At 33.2% G+C, this 20,545-nt stretch overlaps 1 protein-coding gene across 3 annotated transcripts in view; it reads left to right on the forward strand.

Moving 5' to 3' along the window:
* The window catches only part of LOC123522964 (zwei Ig domain protein zig-8-like), a 181,432-nt gene that overhangs the window by 37,346 nt on the left and 123,541 nt on the right, over window positions 1-20,545 (forward strand). Inside the window, exon 1 of one of the 3 annotated variants that reach the window (XM_045300512.2) lies at window positions 11,108-11,548. The exons of the other annotated variants lie outside the window; for them this stretch is intronic. The gene's annotated coding sequence lies outside the window, so the exon portion shown is untranslated. Of the gene's footprint in view, window positions 1-11,107; window positions 11,549-20,545 lie in introns of those variants that run through there. 3 annotated transcript variants of the gene reach the window in all.

A 20,545-nucleotide genomic window follows, 5' to 3' on the forward strand; every position in this document is an offset into this window, starting at 1 on the left:
ATCTGAGCTAAGCCGGCGGGTTAAGGAAATTTAGCCCGTTTTCAAAATAATTGCACGCAGTATATGTTTTACTAAATTTGTTTTAAAAGCACTGATCCCCAGAAAGTATGACAACAACAAAAAAATAGATATCAGAAAATTATTGCTAAATTTCTCATGAAAGTTTTAATAGTTAATGACAGATTATGTTACAGAAACACAGATTTTTTTTTCTTTTTTTTTTTTTTTTTTTTGGCGATTTATTCAAAATAACGGGATACTGGAGGTAAACTACCTTAATCATAAAGCTTTATATTTATTTAAATATTCCTCCGTGGTGTATTGGTCACGACCCCAGGGAAATTTTTATCGCGGCGGCGGCCCGTATTCGATTCCCGACTCGAGCATGTTTTTATCTCTTAATCTGGCATTCTGAAACAGATTAGCAACACAACCTCGTGTTCATATATTCAAAATCTGACCCAAACTTTAAGAAAAAATCTGGATGTCAGTGCCTTTAAATGGCTAAACGCTAAAGTAACAACTTGTGATTTTTTTTGGCCACATACTGTTTAACTGTGAAAGAAATAGTAAAGACAGGTAATGTTTCGGAAAAGATATGAAATATTTCGCACGTCAATTTTTTTTTTACTTCAACGTAAAATAAGTTTTAAAAAGGTTTTCTTTTTACGATGCTGGCTTTGAGAAAGAAGAAATTGATGTTCGCGATTTATATAAGCGATTTAACCGAACAATTTGAAAGAAAAATAGACAAACTGCGTGTGCAACAGTTTAAATAGTTCAGATACATGTTAGACCACGTATTAGTAAAGAAAACATTTCAAATATGATTGTGTGCGACATTAGTGACTTCCCATAATTAATTATAGACGTGAATGAATATTGATGTGGGTTTTCTTAGCGACTTAGCATTTTTTGTAAACAAATCCGAATCGGCTAGTGCTTCACAAATATATTGAAATACCTGTGTCAGGTATGTCCTTAATATAGATGATGACGATATGATATTTACGTCGGCAGCGGATAATGAAATCGGTACTATTTACTAACATACGATTTTGTGTGGAATTGCGCGTCGATTCTGTACGCCTGTTTTAAGTATCTATTCGTGCATGGAAAAATCGACTTTTTGGGAACAGTGATCTTCATGCTAAGGTTTTTACTCAATTCACGCATGTTTTCCTTTCGGCCTGCCTCGATTTCATTTCTGAAACTATGTCCGTGGCATAACAAAAAACTATTCATACGCGTCACGTGCCAGACAGAATACTCGAGTGTGAATGAAAGGCGGGAAAAGTGAGGTATCAATCAGTCTCCACGGATTTTATTGACTTCTGCACAAGTGCGAGATACAGTACATAATCGGTAGAATGATTCTATTACGTCAGGAAATGTTGACTGACATACTTTCAGCGATTAATTAAGGACGCTAAAAGCATGACTAAGACTTCAAATTCAAAGGGAACGAGACAGAAAAAAAAAAAAAAAAAAAAAAAGAAATGCTTAATGAACAGAAATTTATCAAAAAAGATAATATTTCTTAGATCGGTAATGTCAAAATTGCGTTCATTAAAGTAGCAACTTATAGTTAAAAAGAAAGGAAAACGTCCGTAATTAATTAAAAGAGGTGATCAAACACCCACCCACCCATATTTTATACATTTTTACAATTAACCCATCACCCATAAAGACGTTTTTTTTTGAGGACCACCACCATAATTATGATTTTTGGATGGACCCCACCACCCATAATTATGATTTTCCGATGGAACCCACCACCCGTCATTAAAAGATTCGGTTGCCGTCCGACACCGCCCCTCCCCCCATAAATTTAATTCTGGAATCGCCATTATAAATAACTTCAAATTCCGAGTAGGCTCTATGACTGCTCTCTGGATCGTTCATACAAGTTATTTAAATCAAATATAAATCTGGTATAATAATAATGATAGATTTGATAAAAATAAATAGAGAGAATGGGTTCGCGGTCCGATTTCGCTTTAAAAGAAATCTAAATTAGCAGTCCTCGGATCAAGAGTAAGTCACGAGCTTAAAAGAAAAAGGAGATGCTTCCATATAAACAGCAAAATTTAAAAAAGAAATGAAATAAAATAGATAGGTTGATAAAACGATAAACAATTAAGCATTGTTTAAATATATATTTCAAGAAGTAGAGTGGTGGAACCTATGCTCGCGGTATTTTGTACATATATAACTTATTAAAAAAGCAAGAAGAACTTACCATTTCGATTTACCTATGCAAAAACATAAAGTTATCCTCCTTTTATCGAAACATGTTGTCGATGTGCGTCATCACGTGACTTAGTTGTCTTGTGAGCTATCAACACGGCATACGTGAAAAGGTGAAATTTCGTCGTGAAGGGAACCTATGCTGGTGGTATGTTATATTTATTAAACTAAGGCCGAGAAAAAAAATCAAAATGCTAAAAATGAACAAACAAGCATATGCGAGTATAATATTTATAACATTACACATTTATTATGTGAAAACCAAAAGAAATGAGGATGAAATTTCATTAGTATGTGCCTTTTTGTGTACATTTCATTTAAAGAAATGGAGTCACTATAAAATCAAAGATTAAAAAACGTATTCTAATGCCATATGTATCCATTCTTATTTGTATGTATATACAACGACAGTGATGAATTTTTCCTACACTTCTTTGGTGTAGATTCTATGAGAAAACTACTCTTCCCTGCATCGCAAACAAAGCCATTTTGACTTAGTCAAAATGCTAAGATCAACATCGATCTTTTCGTTGTTAGGCAGGCATTCGTAGTGCAGCCAGGCGTCCACATTCATCACACCCAACCCAGAATAATGGCCTTGATGTCAAGCACACTTCACATATAGCATCTGTGAAGTGTTCTTCACTAGATTCACGCATGGAATCTATAACGTGACTAGGTTTAGAGCTAGAGCTTTTTTTACCTGCGAATTCTGAAATGCACTGCTTTTTCAAGGGCGGAACAGACTCGATCACACGTGCTTCATGGTACGTTTTTCTCTTTGATTGTTTTATGGGAGGCGGTTCAACGAAAATCTCTGCCAGAGATTCAGGAACCATACCAACCCTAACTAACATGTTTACCTGCTTTGAGACCGATGCCCTGTTATCACTCGGAGAAGGAGAAGAGGGAGGACAAGTATCAGTACCAGAGTCTTCCTTGTGGCTTGAAAGGGGTGCTGAAAGGGGCTTTACAACTGAGCTGTGAAAAGGATATATGCCAGTAGCACTAAAGGCTGCAGCAACAACAGCAGGGGAAATTTTCATCATAGCATGGTGCAACAATTTCGGGAAAATATGTCTCGGCAAAGCACGTGATTCTACGTAACCCAATCCAGAGGCCAATTCAAAAAGCTTGCTTTTTAAGACGTGAAAGTATCCCACGTCAAGGGGCTGGAGAAGATGTGATGAATGTGAAGGAAAATACAGTAAGTCAACACTGTTTTCCATTGCATCTTTGATAACTGATGCGGACATATGAGAAGTATGATTGTCCATGATCAGAACGCATGGTCTTCTGTTGCCTAAAGCTGGAAGAAAAACATTACTAAACCATTTACTGAACAAATTGCCATTGATGAAACCTGATTCAGTGCATTCATACTCCCAATTGTCTGGCAAGCCGTCTTTGAAAATATCTCTGGGCAAGTTTTTTTGAAAATATGATAAATGGTGGTACAGTCTGCCCTGCTGCATTAATTGCAAAATTAACAGTGATGTGGCCATTAAGACTAATGTGAGCTCTGAATGCTTGACGGACACCCTTTTTAACAACAACAGATTTATCAGAAGTTAGGTTGCCACTGAAACCAGTCTCATCACAATTGTAAATATGTGACGGTTTATTAGCAATGTCAAGCCTCTCAAGTGTCTGTTTCAAAACTTGAAAGTACTGGTCAATTTGCGTCTGTGTAATTGATGCACGGCCTTTATCAAGAGCATGTGATTTCCTGACAGTAAGGTTTTTATTTCTCTTTAAGAAAGACTTCATCCATTTTTTGGAAGGTCCTGTATAGCCTGGTTGCGATATCTGGACTACTTCTTTGGCAAGATTTTTGATAACCTTTCTAGTAAGAGGAAACCCTCTATCGGCCATGTACAGAACATAAGATACTAGAGTTTTCTCCTCTGACGCATTCAACAGATGTTTTGGTCCAAAAGATGTTTTATGGCCACGGTATTTCCCTCTGGCATGATTTCTTAGAGTGGTTTCTGGGATTTTGTACTTTTTGAAATGGAATAGACAGACTTCCCTTTGTCAATTTCTGCTATGGCTTTATTCATTACTTGTTGATCATGTATTTTTTGTTTTCTACCCATTCTGTAAGTAAAAGAAAAAGCCATGCCTTAACAAGTGCATTTCTGCTCTTGAAAAGGTTTATTTTTGAAAAAAAGGTACATCCATTGTACGTGACGATAGAAAATACTTGCATCGTACGTAAACATTATTTCGGCAGTAAACTTTTTTGTTTTATAAAATGAATATTACTCTTTAAGCTTCATTTTAAAGAATAATAATTCTGTTTTTATATCTAAATATTTCAAAATTAGAAAATTCTTGTAGTGTTTGTAAAATACCGCCATTTTGCATGACAAAACTTTCGCGCTATGTGTCAAATTTGACAGTTGCGGGAAAATTCATTATAACTTTGGATTTTACACATTTAAGTTTATTTTTTTTATCAAAGTTGCTTGAAAATATATTTCATATCTTAATGTTGTGCATGATTTGCAATATACTAACTCTGACTAGGTGATTTTGACGTATTTGTCTTGGAATTTTGCGACGGAAACAGATTTCGGAAAATATATCGGCTGCAGTATACGTCACGTAAGCCGCACGCGCGGCTATCACTACGTGTATTGTAAAGGCATTTCATCATTGGTCGGTGTTGAATATGCCATGATAAAATATTTTGATCTGTGCTTCTTCAGAGAGCGTATTCATCAAGATACCGCGAGCATAGGAATACCGCGAGCATAGGTTCCACCACTCTAGAGTATAATTCTAGCGTGACATAGATACGTCAAGATTTCTATCTTCTATCAGCTGATTGTGTATTTAAACCTAGAGGTAATATTTCCCTTGTGCGCCTCGTATAAATCTGCATATGGCCACAGCAAGATTACGTCATTTGTCTAATACGTCACAAGTTTCTTTCGGAGAAAAAGAATTCTCTTGCATACACAGCCGGTGAATATTGTTTATTGAAGTTCAAAACTGACCATTGTGAAAGAAATTGGATATGTGGCGGACTGTAAATATTTCAGTAAGGATGCTAAAATACAGGTTATCTTTGAACCATGCGTTTGGAAATGATGTTATTTTGAACAAGTCATCGTTTCAAGGGCATGGTGCGATTGATGCCTGAATTTCACCGATGTTTAAAAGAGCTTGTTTGTTTACAATTTACTCATTGAGGATTGGATAGAGCTACTGAAGACTTGGAAGAATTTTGGAGTGTATATAACTTTGTTAAAAGTGAGTCAATTTACATTTTTGTTAGATCTAATGTGTTCATTGTTATAGCTTTTTTTTTTAAATACAACATTTCATTTCACTCATGCATTCATGATAAACGAAATAAGTCTTGAATCGCTCCCGATAAAATTCACGTGAATTTTCCCGTAATACTCCAAATTTAGAGAGCAAACTCCAATGGCGACAAGAAATTACAATGGGAGACTGCCGTTGAAAATATAAATTTGTCATTTTTTTGGATATTTGGCAAAGCAGAAAAAAATCGTTAAATTTCTCGAGGGTGACTTTTTTTTTAGTTTTTCAAACCATGTTTACTTTGCCGGTAAGTGTCGTAGTTTTGTCATGTGACACCAAAGTTGGGGTAAACCTTTGGAATGGAACAGACTTTAGTAGTTACCTTATGTTTAGATAATCCCAAGATTTTCAGTAAGATATACTTATGACAAATATTGTGAAAGACAAGAAATCAGGATAATGTCATAAATCAACATAGTCTCAATTCTTTTTGCACAGGATCAAACGAAAACGGAAAGTATATCAAGCATATTCCTTTGCCACATTAAAGGTCAAATATATATCTCTTATTGAACACGAATGCATGCACAATATGGCGGATATTTAGGTATTTAAATAATTATTAAGCTATTAACTGAACTGCATTGATAAGGTTATATATATTATCATTGCTATACTAATAATTTAAATGATTTTTTATTTTTTAATAACTGAGATATATAAGTGGTCACTGGATTCCGGTATCACTCACTTTATTTTGGGTTTAACATATCGAGAGTGAATGCGAAAGAAGTCTTAGTGCTTCTTTATTTATATGAACTTAGACCTCTTTCGCATTCACGCATCGATATGCTCATTGGGTACTCAATACAATTTTCGACCAGTCAGAAACGTCTTTTTAAATAACAGGTGACTGACTGAATTTAAATAGGAAAACATCGTCTTAAAAACAAATGACTGACTTAATTTAAATAGGAAAACGTCTCCTTAAACAACAAATGATTGACTTAATCTAAACAGGAAGACGTCTTCTTAAAAAGCAAATGACTGACTGAATTGAAAGAGGAAAACGTCTTCTTAAAAAGCAAATGACTGACTGAATTGAAAGAGGAAAACGTCTTCTTAAATAGCAAATGACTGACTGAATTTAAATAGGAAAACGTCTTCTTAAATAGCAAATGACTGACTGAATTTAAATAGGAAAACGTCTTCTTAAATAGCAAATGACTGACTGAATTTAAATAGGAAAATGTCTGCTTAAATAGCAAATGACTGACTTAATCTAAACAGCAAAACGTCTTCTTAAATAGCAAATGACTGACTGAATTTAAACAGGAAAACGTCTTCTTAAATAACAAATGACTGACTGAATTTAAAAAGGAAAACGTCTTCTTAAATAGCAAATGACTGACTGAATTTAGATAGGAAAACGTCTCCTTAAATAGCAAATGACTGACTGAACATAAAAATAGGAAAACGTTTTCTTAAATAGCAAATGACTGACTGAATTTAAATAGGAAAACCTCTTCTTAAATAACAAATGACTGACTTAATCTAAACAGGAAAACGTCTGCTTAAATAACAAATGACTGACTGAATCTAAACAGGAAAACGTCTGCTTAAATAACAAATGACTGACTGAATCTAAACAGGAAAACGTCTTCTTAAATAACAAATGACTGACTGAATTTAAAGAGGAAGACGTCTTCTTAAATAACAAATGACTGACTGAATTTAAATAGGAAAACGTCTTCTTAATTAACAAATGACTGACTGAATTTAAATAGGAAAACGTCTTCTTAAATAGCAAATAACTGACTTAATCTAAACAGCAAAACGTCTTCTTAAATAGCAAATGACTGACTGAATTTAAAAAGGAAAACGTCTTCTTAAATAGCAAATGACTGACTGAATTTAAATAGGAAAACGTCTTCTTAATTAGCAAATGACTGACTGAATATAAATAGGAAAACGTCTTCTTAATTAGCAAATGACTGACTTAATCTAAACAGGAAAACGTCTTCTTAAATAACAAACATCTTCTTAAATAGCAAATGACTGACTGACTGAATTTAAATAGGAAAACGTCTTCTTAATTAACAAATGACTGACTGAATTTAAATAGGAAAACGTCTTCTTAATTAACAAATGACTGACTTAATCTAAACAGGAAAACGTCTTCTTAAATAGCAAATGACTGACTGAATTTAAATAGGAAAACGTCTTCTTAAATAGCAAATGACTGACTGAATCTAAATAGGAAAACGTCTTCTTAAATAGCAAATGACTGACTGAATCTAAATAGGAAAACGTCTTCTTAAATAACAAATGACTGACTGAATTTAAAAAGGCAAATGTCTTCTTAAAAAACAAATGACTGTCTGAATTTAAATAGAAAAACGTCTTCTTAAATAACAAATGACTGACTAAATCTAAATAGGAAAACGTCTTCTTAAATAGCAAATGACTGACTGAATTTAAAAAGGAAAACGTCTTCTTAAATAGCAAATGACTGACTGAATTTAAATAGGAAAACGTCTTCTTAATTAGCAAATGACTGACTTAATCTAAACAGGAAAACGTCTTCTTAAATAACAAACATCTTCTTAAATAGCAAATGACTGACTGACTGAATTTAAATAGGAAAACGTCTTCTTAATTAACAAATGACTGACTTAATCTAAACAGGAAAACGTCTTCTTAAATAGCAAATGACTGACTGAATTTAAATAGGAAAACGTCTTCTTAAATAGCAAATGACTGACTGAATCTAAATAGGAAAACGTCTCCTTAAATAGCAAATGACTGACTGAATCTAAATAGGAAAACGTCTTCTTAAATAACAAATGACTGACTGAATTTAAAAAGGCAAATGTCTTCTTAAAAAACAAATGACTGTCTGAATTTAAATAGGAAAACGTCTTCTTAAATAACAAATGACTGACTAAATCTAAATAGGAAAACGTCTTCTTAAATAGCAAATGACTGACTGACTGAATTTAAATAGGAAGACGTATTCTTAATTAACAAATGTCTGACTTAATCTAAACAGGAAAACGTCTTTTTAAATAGCAAATGACTGACTGAATTTAAATAGGAAGACGTCTTCTTAAATAATAAATGACTGACTGAATTTAAAAAGGAAAATGTCTTCTTAAATAACAAATGACTGACTGAATTTAAATAGGAAAACGTCTTCTTAAATAGCAAATGACTGACTGAATTTAAATAGGAAAACGTCTTCTTAAATAGCAAATGACTGACTGAATTTAAAAAGGAAAACGTCTTCTTAAATAACAAATGACTGACTGAATCTAAACAGGAAAACGTCTGCTTAAATAACAAATGACTGACTGAATTTAAAGAGGAAAACGTCTGCTTAAATAACAAATGACTGACTGAATCTAAACAGGAAAATGTCTTCTTAAATAACAAATGACTGACTGAATTTAAATAGGAAAACGTCTTCTTAAATAACAAATGACTGACTGACTGAATTTAAATAGGAAAACGTCTTCTTAATTTAAACAAACATCTTCTTAAATAACAAATGACTGACTGAATTTAAATAGGAAAACATCTTCTTAAATAAAAAATAACTGACGTAATCTAAATAGGAAAACGTCTTCTTAAATAGCAAATGACTGACTTAATCTAAACAGGAAAACGTCTTCTTAAATAGCAAATGACTGACTTAATCTAAATAGGAAATGTCTTCTTAAATAAGAAATGACTGACTTAATTTAAAATGAAGCTAGATATCTAGCAACTAATACTGACTCTATATATATAGTTTATCCCTGTACCTTCTTATCCAAGAATCTCACAGGGTTGATGGCAAAATAGAAATATTGTAGCATTGTATCGAAGCTACGTAAGAAATTAACAAAACTGACTGGCCAAGTGTAGCAGATGTTAAGCTGATTGCAAGTAGTTGTATGTTATTTTATACTGTTATAACATAGAATTGCATTTACCCATACGAGTATGGTAAGCTGATATGCTATTTATTCAGCGACTACAGATGGAATTTTAATTTACAGCGATATCACTTTTGTTTGAGATCAGATAGCAGTATTACTAAAAGGCTTTGCCTGTTTTGTGACTGATGATTCTTTTTCCAGAGAGATATCTTTCTTTGTTGTAGAGATAAAAGTATGCGACAAACAGATATCAAAAAAGGCTTTGCATTTTAGCTGCATTTGCCACAGAGATACTCTTTTAATTCAGTAGGCTGGGAAAATAACAACTGTTCCTTATGCCATGACGCGCGCGGATGCTAATTACTTTGAACATTTCTGATTCGCTCAAAATTCAATTTGTATGGTGATCAGTTAATTGTGTTTCTTAAAGTTATCTTTCTTCCTGTGCTCTGGTTAGAAAAATTCCGCTAGCTCTGCGTTCACAAGCTATCTTTGAAATAAAGTGTAGCACGTATGCCTATAGAGCTACGTTAAAAACACTGGTATTTTTAACTTCAACTGCTATCTCTTTCAATAAAAAAGAGCTCTCTTTACATGTAGCTAAAAAGAGATACGCTATGAAATATGTTCTAAACGGCTTCATACAGTTAGCTCTTATAATTCTAGTGCTATCACATAAACATATAATGCTATCTGTCGGCATTTAAAAGATATCCATTTAGCTTAAAACCTAAAGAGATATTTTAAATATTTCGGGTAGTCACTAAATATATGGTAAAACGACTCGCCATATATATTGCGGATCTACCGAGTACCATCTGTTACTCTCTTCGGATATGATACTGTTTCCTACGTGGTCCTTAATTTTATCAAAAATATAATTATTAAACTTGATGAATTTGAAATGAAGTCTGCATTGATGACACACATACTTTTGCTCTTAAGTTGATTACAATTTTTTCATATTGTCATTAATATGTACTTTAATAACAAAGCTAAGTACAGTTTTCAGTGCTACAAAAGCAAATATGTTGCCTAACTTAACTATAGTCTTGATATTGTACAAGAACCCGTTTTCAATAAAAACAGTAAGTGTTCATTGAAGAAATGTTCATTGAAGAAATTGCTCAAAATAATAATTTACAAATTCGTATTGTGGGCTTTAAAAAAGTTTTGTTTTTACATCGTTTATCGCGCAAAGCAATGCTTTTGTCAGTTTCTTTTAGAAATAAAGCACTGCCATTCACCAAACATATAACGTTTCCTAGTAAGCATAAAAATAAAATATCTGACATCACGTGCGGCGCTGTACTCTCTAAAATGTTCTCGAAATTACTGTGTTACCCGTAGCTATGGCTTCAATTTGCATAGGATATAATCATTACAGTCGCAACATGGACAACAATATTAGTCCGGTGTCCCGCTTTATGATTGCTCGTCTTGAGAAAACGAATAAAAATTGTGTATTTTTTTCCAAATTAATCACAGCGTGCAATCTTAGCATGCACAATAATTCATATCCTCTTTTTAAAAAGTGTATTTAATATTTTCATTTCGTCTGTATACCACGTCTTTGTAATTTGGTGGCGAACGAATCAATATTTGCAAAACATTGGAGTAATGAGGAAAGATACGAGACTGTTATTTGGAACATATTTCAGATAGCGGGCTGTATTGGAGAGGCAGTTTATTGTTTGGAGTATTTTATTTTTCTGTGCGTTTGCGATACTTTGGATATTTATCATATTTATTTTCAAATGAATTTTTGCAGTTAAGAATAAGGGAATATATGAAATGTTAGTTAGAAAATATTACTTTTTTTATCATAATTATATCGAATATTGCAAGCGTATTAAGACGGATTTTTAATCATTTTTTGTAATCACCGTTTGATTTGTGGTAAATATAATTATGAAGTTTTTAAATAACATTGAATCGCATGTGTGAATGAAAACTCGTAAAGGGAATTATTTTTCTTCCAAATTGTTTCGCTTGTCATTAGTTACACGAAGACGATTTGTTCATTTCTTTAATCTGTAGAAAAAGATGACTTTGTTCGTTTACGTTTAATAGCGTATGAGGATTATAAAGCCGTGAAGGTAATTGTTTTTTATGTAATAAATGTGATATTTTAATTTTATTTATTTTTTAAGTAATAACATCTGATTTGTAGGTACACTTGTGTTTAGTTCTTGTATATGTAGATCTATAATTATACACTCATTAAGGTGATGTTTCCGAATTATAAGTAATATAAAGAGTATTCTTAATTGTCGGTGTGTAGATATAATAACATTTATACACAATGATAAAAAAAATCTGTGTTGAAATTACTAAAAACCAGTAACATTCTTCTGCTTTTAAATGAACGAAATACATAATTTTTAAATACAAAAACTGAACGACAAAAATGGTTTTAAATTGTAATGAGAATTGTATTTAATTGTTCTGGTTTATTGACTCAGTTGCTTGTACAAATAGGGAATTTTAAAGTAAAATTATAGTAGAGAATAAAAAATTCAAATGGATGTAAAGACTGTACTTGATTTACTAAATTGGAAAGTACAATCGAAGTAAATTGTATATGTGTTTTCAAATACTTTTTCTTATGGTACTGGATACTTAAGGAGCACACTTGCATATTCTAGGTGTGATATGAAATGTAAAAAAGTAGTTAAAATTATACACTGTGCTAATTATACACTGTGCTAAAACAATATTTCATAATAGTTCAAAACTACAGGCCGTTTGAAACCCGCCCGCTTAGCTCAGTAGGTAGAGCGTCGGTCTACGGATCGCGGGGTCGCGAGGTCGATCCTCGGGCTGGGCGTGTGTTCTCCGTGACTATTTGATAAACGACATTGTGTTTGAAATCATTAGTCCTCCACCTCTGATTCATGTGGGGAAGTTGGCAGTTACTTGCGGAGAACAGGTTTGTACTGGTACAGAATCCAGGAACACTGGTTAGGTTAACTGCCCGCCGTTACATAACTGAAATACTGTTGAAAAACGGCGTTAAACCCAAAACAAAACAAACAAACAGGCCGTTTGGATAATAGTGTAATATGTTCAATTACCCCATGCTATAGGGAAAGCCATTCATGTCATGTGTCAAATCTGGTTTTTCCACTTCGTTTTGTAGTTACCGTTTCGTTTTCATTAACAACAACAAGAAGATGATACCAGTCTTGTACCTGACTCTTTTCGGACGATTTTCAGAATTGTTTAAATATTTTTAATGACTAATGTAACGATTTGGAGTCTTCATGTAAATTCAAACAGGACAAAATACTTTCGGAGCTAGAATTTCAATAACAGAGGAAAAAGCGTTGAATTATTTAAAAGTATCATAACTTAAGTGTCACCTTTTCGAGCAATGGGTCTATCCTTTCAAGACGCATGCACATTCAAAGCCTGGTACCTTCTGTTCATGTAGTGTCAAACAACGCAGATATTCCAGCAAACTGTTTGATCAGAATGTTTCATCGGACAGTGATGCGAGCCTGTGAAACCATTGAAATAAATGATCATGTCAACGATAGTTATAAAATCTAACCAGTGGTTAAGGCGTCCGCCTCGGGATCGGGAGGTCGAAGGTTCGAGCCCCATGGGGAGCGTTTGTCCGGGGGATGTTTGTCATGGGACTCGTTCCGAAAAGGCCGGTTCTTGAGCCGCGAGCTAGTTAAATGAATGGTTACCAACTTCTATCCGCCTGGCGCCTGGCATAGTGGTAGGGGTTAGGAGGTAATTGGTACGCACGATAAAGGTGTCTCATAAGCCAAATTGGCTTGCCCTTTCAATAGGGGTAACACTATGATAAACAAGACCTTTACCTTTAGCAAAAATATATTCGATTTATGGCAATCTCTATTACCATTAAAACGCGTTTTATCTCTTTTTGGTCGAATTTTTAATTTTCAATATGTACAGCTATTTAAGTGTTAATGAATATGCGTGGATAAATGAAGTAAAGAGGATATTAAATTCTGTTCTGGATAAATCGAAACAATTTTGCTACAATAAATATTCATAAGCGGGATAAACCGATTTTAATAGACCAATTTAGGCAATCTTACGGGCAAATACACAGGCCAAATAAGGGGCATTTTATAACAGGGTTCTCATTACAGTACCTTGATTGCAAATTGTATTCGTCTCGATCCGGCCTGGCAAAATCCACAGGAGCCGAATGCATTATTGCTCATCAAGGTACTGTTTTAATGACTCTTTTATCATATTCATATCGCCGTCCCAGAAATAAAAGGTGGCAATTGAAAAAAAAACAACACTTTCGAGAAAAATTGAAGAGAAAACTGTATATTTAATTTCTATAACCAACACTGTTTTATTAATTTTGCAACCCGATAGCGAAGCTTTTAGATACTGACAGTAATGACTGTCATATATTTATCGAGCTGATGTTATTTCAGAAATTGCGCATACGCCTTTTTGCAAACGTCGGTAGTGAAACGGCGTATCTGCTTCTTTCGACCTATTTACTATATTATTGTTGTATCCCAAATCACACAATATGCAAAATGATACGACCTTACTCCTAAAACTGACCGAAACACGGGTCGTAAGTAACAGATACGACCTTATATAATTAAGAAAGTTTGGTTCAATAAACAGGGACACAAAATTATGATTATGGCCTTTTCAATGCAGTTTCCGAAAATGTGTAAGTCAGAAATATTAACTGTGAACTGTTTGAGTTATGGAACGTCAATGAGCCATCATTACGTCATTTTCGCCGTATCCGAAGGGAGTTAAATTCAGGGTTTTGTATTCGTCAGTTAATTACATGCTATATTTGAGACAGAAATTTGTGGGTATATAATAGAAAACTATATTTTGCATTACTCTCTCAATCAGACTATATTTTCAATGTTCATCTATTCACAAACGTTTCCTCCACCACGCCCCCATACTTACACATCAATAAAGATAACATTTGTTTCTTCTTGTTCAGATCTTCTTCCTAGCAGTCTTTATTATCCTTTTAATTACAATAAGATATAAAAACTGCTTTCATTATTTCAAAATATTTATTAATAACCTTGTACCTGATCGATTGTATTATATTTAGGCATTTTTCTGTATCACCCATGTTGTATTTGAGTAAAAGTCATATTGTCGTTAAGGTAGTTCTGCACGTTTGAAAAACCGGAAGTGATGACGTAACGTCACTTATCCGGAAAACGTAGAATAATGACTGGATTCGGCGTACGGAAACGAAAATCAGTTTATGAATTAAGGGCAACCTGTGAATAAATGTATTTAAATGGCACTGTTACTTTCTTTCTAAAGTTAAAATATGATATTAAAACATATTACACGTTAAATAATGCAAAATAATGTCTTAAAATTAGCTTGAAATAGGCGGTTCACTTTAATCGTAGCCAAATATCTCAAAAATAAGCACACGGACCTATACATTTTATTTCACCATATGATATGCCATATATTTAATGACTGTGAGAAGTTTCATTAAAATCTACATTGTAGAAATATTTCTATTCGCGAAAATGTTTTGAAAATTGCGTTTTTCCCATAGACTCCCATTATGAAAACTTGCGTGGGGTCGAAATTTTTCATATCAGTCTAGCAAAAAATCAAGCACACGACCCTATCTTTTTTATTTGCTCAACTTTCTTAGTATATTCCGAAGTTTTGAAAAATCAGAGTTTAATCAAATTCTACATTGTAGAAAAAAATTCGATCCTAACGTGCAGAACTACCTTAATAGAGTTGTAGCTACATAATAAAGAAGGATCTTTTGTGTCCGGGGTGAAACATTTAATCGGTGCAGCTGTATTTTTTCTCAGCAAATTCCTAGAGTCATTATTTAATTTCAAGAGTAAATTTAAATATAAAGCGGATCGGTTGATACGTTTGCATGCCATTTCCTATTACGCAAGTTAAATCTCGTGTTTGAACGGACATCAAATATCAATTAACCTTTAGCATGCTAGATAAATTGTCGTCTGCTGGAAATGTCGTCTGCTAAAATTGTAAAGTTCATTCAATTTGCTCCAAAATTTGAAGAAATATTGTCAGAGTAGCAAACAGCTTGGAACCTGATCAGACGCCGATTTAATCGGCGTCTGATCTGGTTCCAAGCTGTTTGCAAAGGCTGTTAAATTCGCCTGCAGCAGGCTAAGGGTTAATCGGCAGCTACTTCCCTGGTAAACACATTCCATTCCACAGTTCACAGCTCTGTCAAGTAAATCGTTAGATACGAGAAAATTATATAATGCTCGTGCACCACCGTTGAAACGAGAAATAAATAGGAAAAGTATTAAAGTACATTATGATGTTATAAACTCTCTAAATTGAATAAATATTTCGAACAAAATTTCTGTTTTTCAACAAAACTGTAATTACTTAACTTGATGGCTGTTATTAGCTTAAAACAAAAAGTGTTCGAACAATTTGCCCTACGAACATGGAATTACAATGTTTGAAACATTCTCTTGTGAGACTTTGCAGAGCGTTCAATTCAATTTGCAGCAAAGGGATCAACATTTAACAACACTTTACAGTCTTTAAACTTTCACCCCGCAAGTCTAGATATTCTGAACGACTTTGAAAATGGTATCTGCGGTTGATCCATACACACAACCTACAAACTTTGAAATCTTATGAATTAAATATTTGATTATAAGTAAAACATTTTCAAACTGTTAAAGTAGTACTTCATTAAACATAAATCATCCGTTAACTATTTTAATATATGACATGGACTTTGTCATGACTGGTGTATTCGAAACTCAATTTATATTTGAACATCAAAATGGGCGCTTTATCACACTAGTTTGTTGTATATAGGGGAGATAATGTAACTGACTTGAAACCGAGGCGGGTTAACAAAAATCATGACGTCATTACTCTGATCTGATATTTCTTGTATTATGTCAAAATATCCTGACTGTCCATTTCAGATATTTTAGTAACACACTTATAATCTGAGATTGATAATAATGTCTTCTTCTTTGGACAGACTTCTCAAAGGGTATTAATGAATAAACAATAGTTTTTAGAATGAAATTTATGCATTACGTGATTTCTTGTCTTTTGATTTGAATCACAATAATGGTTAATTGACGTCTAAAAAGCTGATGATCATTAGATGCGCTTATACGGGTATATTGAAAAAGAATGGTACGGTTGGTGCTTGGCAAATGACGGGTTAAGGAAGAATTTCCGTATATCATGCCATATGCTCCAGCCAATCACAGCAGCTTTGTTACTCATGAATAATGATGAAGTATATGTATGCATAATAATTACCATTCTTACCATTTTAAGTTTCATTCATATGAAATTAATCTCAGGATGAAGTGTACAAACAAATATTAACTTTTTAAGTAATTGTTTTCAGAAACCAAGACATCCGCATGTCCGGTAAACAAATGTGAGCGTTTGATTTATGATATCAATTTAGTAAATACACTATGAGCAGACGACAGTATCTGTATAAAATGGCAGAAGACTTTTCAAAGGCAATCGGAAAACCATGTCTGTCTAAAATGCCATATTTGAATGTTTATTTCCTTTCCTCAGTTTATATAATTTAAGATAAAAACTGTCAAGCATGATATTACCTTTTAGACTTAAATATATATAGGTACAAAGGGATGATATTAGCCAAATGAAAGCCAAAATAAAATGACCCGTTATTAAACAGAACCAAATTGCTTTCTTAATATCTAAGGAATACGTTTTCTATTTTGTGTTGCCTTTCAGTATCGTTGTTTCTGTCTAATGGAAATAGTGTACCTGAATAAATTTGATGCAATCAGTAGGGTGATAAGTGCTATCTAGTAGGTCCACTGCACGAGCCGTAGAATTAAACCTGTTTATTATGCAATTACCAATACAATAAAATCGGTAAATTTTAGAACCTTTGGAAGCATAGAACGCAACCAAGCAGAACAACAGCGGACTCGATTTGACTGAGTCTGTTCATGAGAGGTAATGAAATGTGCAACACATCTCATGATCCCTAGCAACGGCTTAAGCGGATTTTAGTCGCTTTAAACGTTTCTAGTTTTGTGATGCCATGCTTGACAATATCTCGAATAAAATATGCCATCAAATAACTGATAAACGTATTTTTTTTAATTGTATCACCTTTAATTATCATGTATTCGCTGCATTGTGTTGAAATAGAATTAACACGTTTGAACACACGTTACTACGTACGGGTACGGTTCAGTCAGAGATACAGTATGTTCGCACTTTATGTGTAACCCACTTTCCTAACGACCGACATCTATGTCATTTCAGTGATATAATGTTTGACATACTCGGGGAAAATTACATGGTAAGTTTTCAGACGCTGTGTGCCAAAGGCCACGGTATATATCACAGCTGTTTCTAGATTATTGTGACAAAAGTCAAGGTTTCATCGATCGTTCATTATCTAAGAAAAATATTCTCTTTCTGTCTTTCTTTCTTCCATGGTCTCTATCTCTCCCAAGGATGTTAAACACAAACTACATTTATATAATAGAATTTTTTTCTACAGAAAGCTACGGTGACTTGATTGCTTTATTACTGTTCTATAGATTTACGAAAATGTAGTATTTCAGTGTTGTTTAAAGTTTTCGTTTACAAGCAACCTAGGGAGCACTATCTGTATACAGTGTATCTCAATAAGTCACCCATTGCTGCTATCATGTTATATCAGCGTAGAATCATAATATCAGCGTATTATCGCAAACTCATGGAATGGAACTTAGCTTGATAATATATCTGATTCATTTTCATTTTTGTCGTGTTGAGCGGCTTGTGAACTTCCAACCTTTTTCTGTTTCACTAAGCATGGCGCCTAGAGTTCAACGGAACATGCAACCACAGGCGTTGGATAGGGTGAAAATTTACAAATGGAATTCTGTAAGATATTGCAATCCCTATCTGATCCCTGGCCAATAGACAAAGTGGTTCCATAGCTCTATGTATTTTCTAATCATTAAACAATGTCATAATTCATGCAAATAAATGTTATTGTTGTTAAAATGATCACTGGTGATTTTCCAATGACCGTTCCGTAACATTGAATATCTTTTCATGAATCTCCTGATGGATTTTCGCCTAGCTGCCTTTATACTCTCTGTAAGTATATCTTAAGTTCACATGGTTCCATCTGGTTCCTAGTAAGGAGCATCAGAGCTCGAAAGTAGAAAACAAAAATTTAAACAAGTTACTTTCATGAACGCCTTGATGGATCACTTAATAGGCATGTAGTACCCTTGGCATATACCTCTCTCAGTTTTGTTTAAACGGTTCCGCTTTGCGCCTTTTATGGGTCAGCGTAGCTAAAAGTAGAACAAACTTTAAATTAACTATTTGACAGATCATAACTAAACTCTCAAGTTTGTTTTAATGGCTACGCAGTCGTAGGAAAAAGAAAACTTTTGAATAACTTTTAGTTAACTGCCTAAAGAATATTTACCATAGGTGTTCAAGTTAGGCCAATATGGGCCTCTTGTATCATTCCTTGCTGAGTGTTTATAACCAACGTAAACATACAGCTGTTTTAATATTTTATTTAAAAGACTTTATACGCACAATTGTGTATGCAGTTACATGGCTTGGTTCATTTTGTGCATATATTGTATTTAAAATGAAACCCCAACGGTTGCAGAGAATAAAAACTATTAATAGATTGCCACACATTTTGTAAAATAAATTGATACTGCTTTTTCCTGTTTTATTTCCTACACACAAATGGTACAATCTAAAGCCGATCAGTACAGTGGTGAGCATGTGTTTTCCAATTATGCAAGTTAAATCAAATTAACTATTTATTAGTCTACACAATCTCGTCTTTGAAAACGCAAGAACTAATACAAGCACATTCCACGACTGTGTCATGGGAACTTCAAATAAGGAAATAATCCTTTCCCCGGGCAGAATGCTGAGATTAGATTTACGGAATAAATAAGTAGTAAAAACTTTAATATTTTGTTTTCTCTCCTAAGAATCTAGTTGTCTACCTTCGTTTTGAATAAAGGTACATTATATCCAAATTTCTTATTTTGAAAAATGAACGATTACTTCATATAGTTGATGTTAACATAAAATTAATATGTTTATATGTATTAACAGTACTAAGTATTAGTTTTAAATAGTATACACTATAATATATATAGATAAACACAGTATAAACGTGTACTACCACTAAAACGACTGGTTATTTTTTAACAACTGTTAGTGCATGCCATTTAGTTATGACTGAAACTCTATATGCAAACTTGATTCATAATTATATCTTAGACTAGTAAAGTTATAAATTGTATTTGATGAGGGTTTTATACATTTGAAGTAAAGTTCTAAAAATTAAATATTTTAGTGAAAAATGACCATATGATATCTTTAAAAGTCAATCATTATTCTCCGTGATAATGAGTTAATATCGACACGTTTCCAAATGCAAGACCATTGACATTCTGTCAACTGCATGTGTGTGAATGATTAAATAAAAATAAAAATTTTGATGCACCTATATCGTATCTATACATTCTCACATTTAATTTTAAAGTGAATTTTATGTCATGTATAAGGTCAGTAATGAGGAAAACGACTTAGGCTTATTACCTCAAAATTAAAAGCGTGTCTTCTATAGAACTCAGATGGAAATAGGCATTTATTTCCTCAAATTAGAGTGAAACGAAGTGATATTAAAATTAAACATTTGTCTTAAACTGGCATTTCTGCGTGCTTTTTTTTAGTTTTGCATTATAAAAGCGTTTCAGAATATTATAAAAGTGATATTAGAATTAAACATTTGTCTTAATCTGGCAGTTCTGCATGCATTTTTTAGTTTTGCATGATAAAGGCGTTTCAGAATATTATAAAAGCTATAGGCATTAATTTCTGTCAATGGAGTTTTCAGAGAATGGACTTTTTGCTAACATTCATTAAATGTAACAAAACTTTCTTCTTGAAAATCTTGATATTTTACTAGTAACGGCTACAGGAAATTTATATTAAATTGATTTTAAAATCCCCCTTTAAGGTAGTTCTGCACGTTTGATAAACCGGAAGTTATGGCATAACGTCATTTATCCGGAAAACGTAGAATAAAG

This window comes from Mercenaria mercenaria, chromosome 8, assembly GCF_021730395.1.
Source record: "Mercenaria mercenaria strain notata chromosome 8, MADL_Memer_1, whole genome shotgun sequence".
Classification (NCBI taxonomy): Eukaryota; Metazoa; Mollusca; class Bivalvia; order Venerida; family Veneridae; genus Mercenaria; species Mercenaria mercenaria.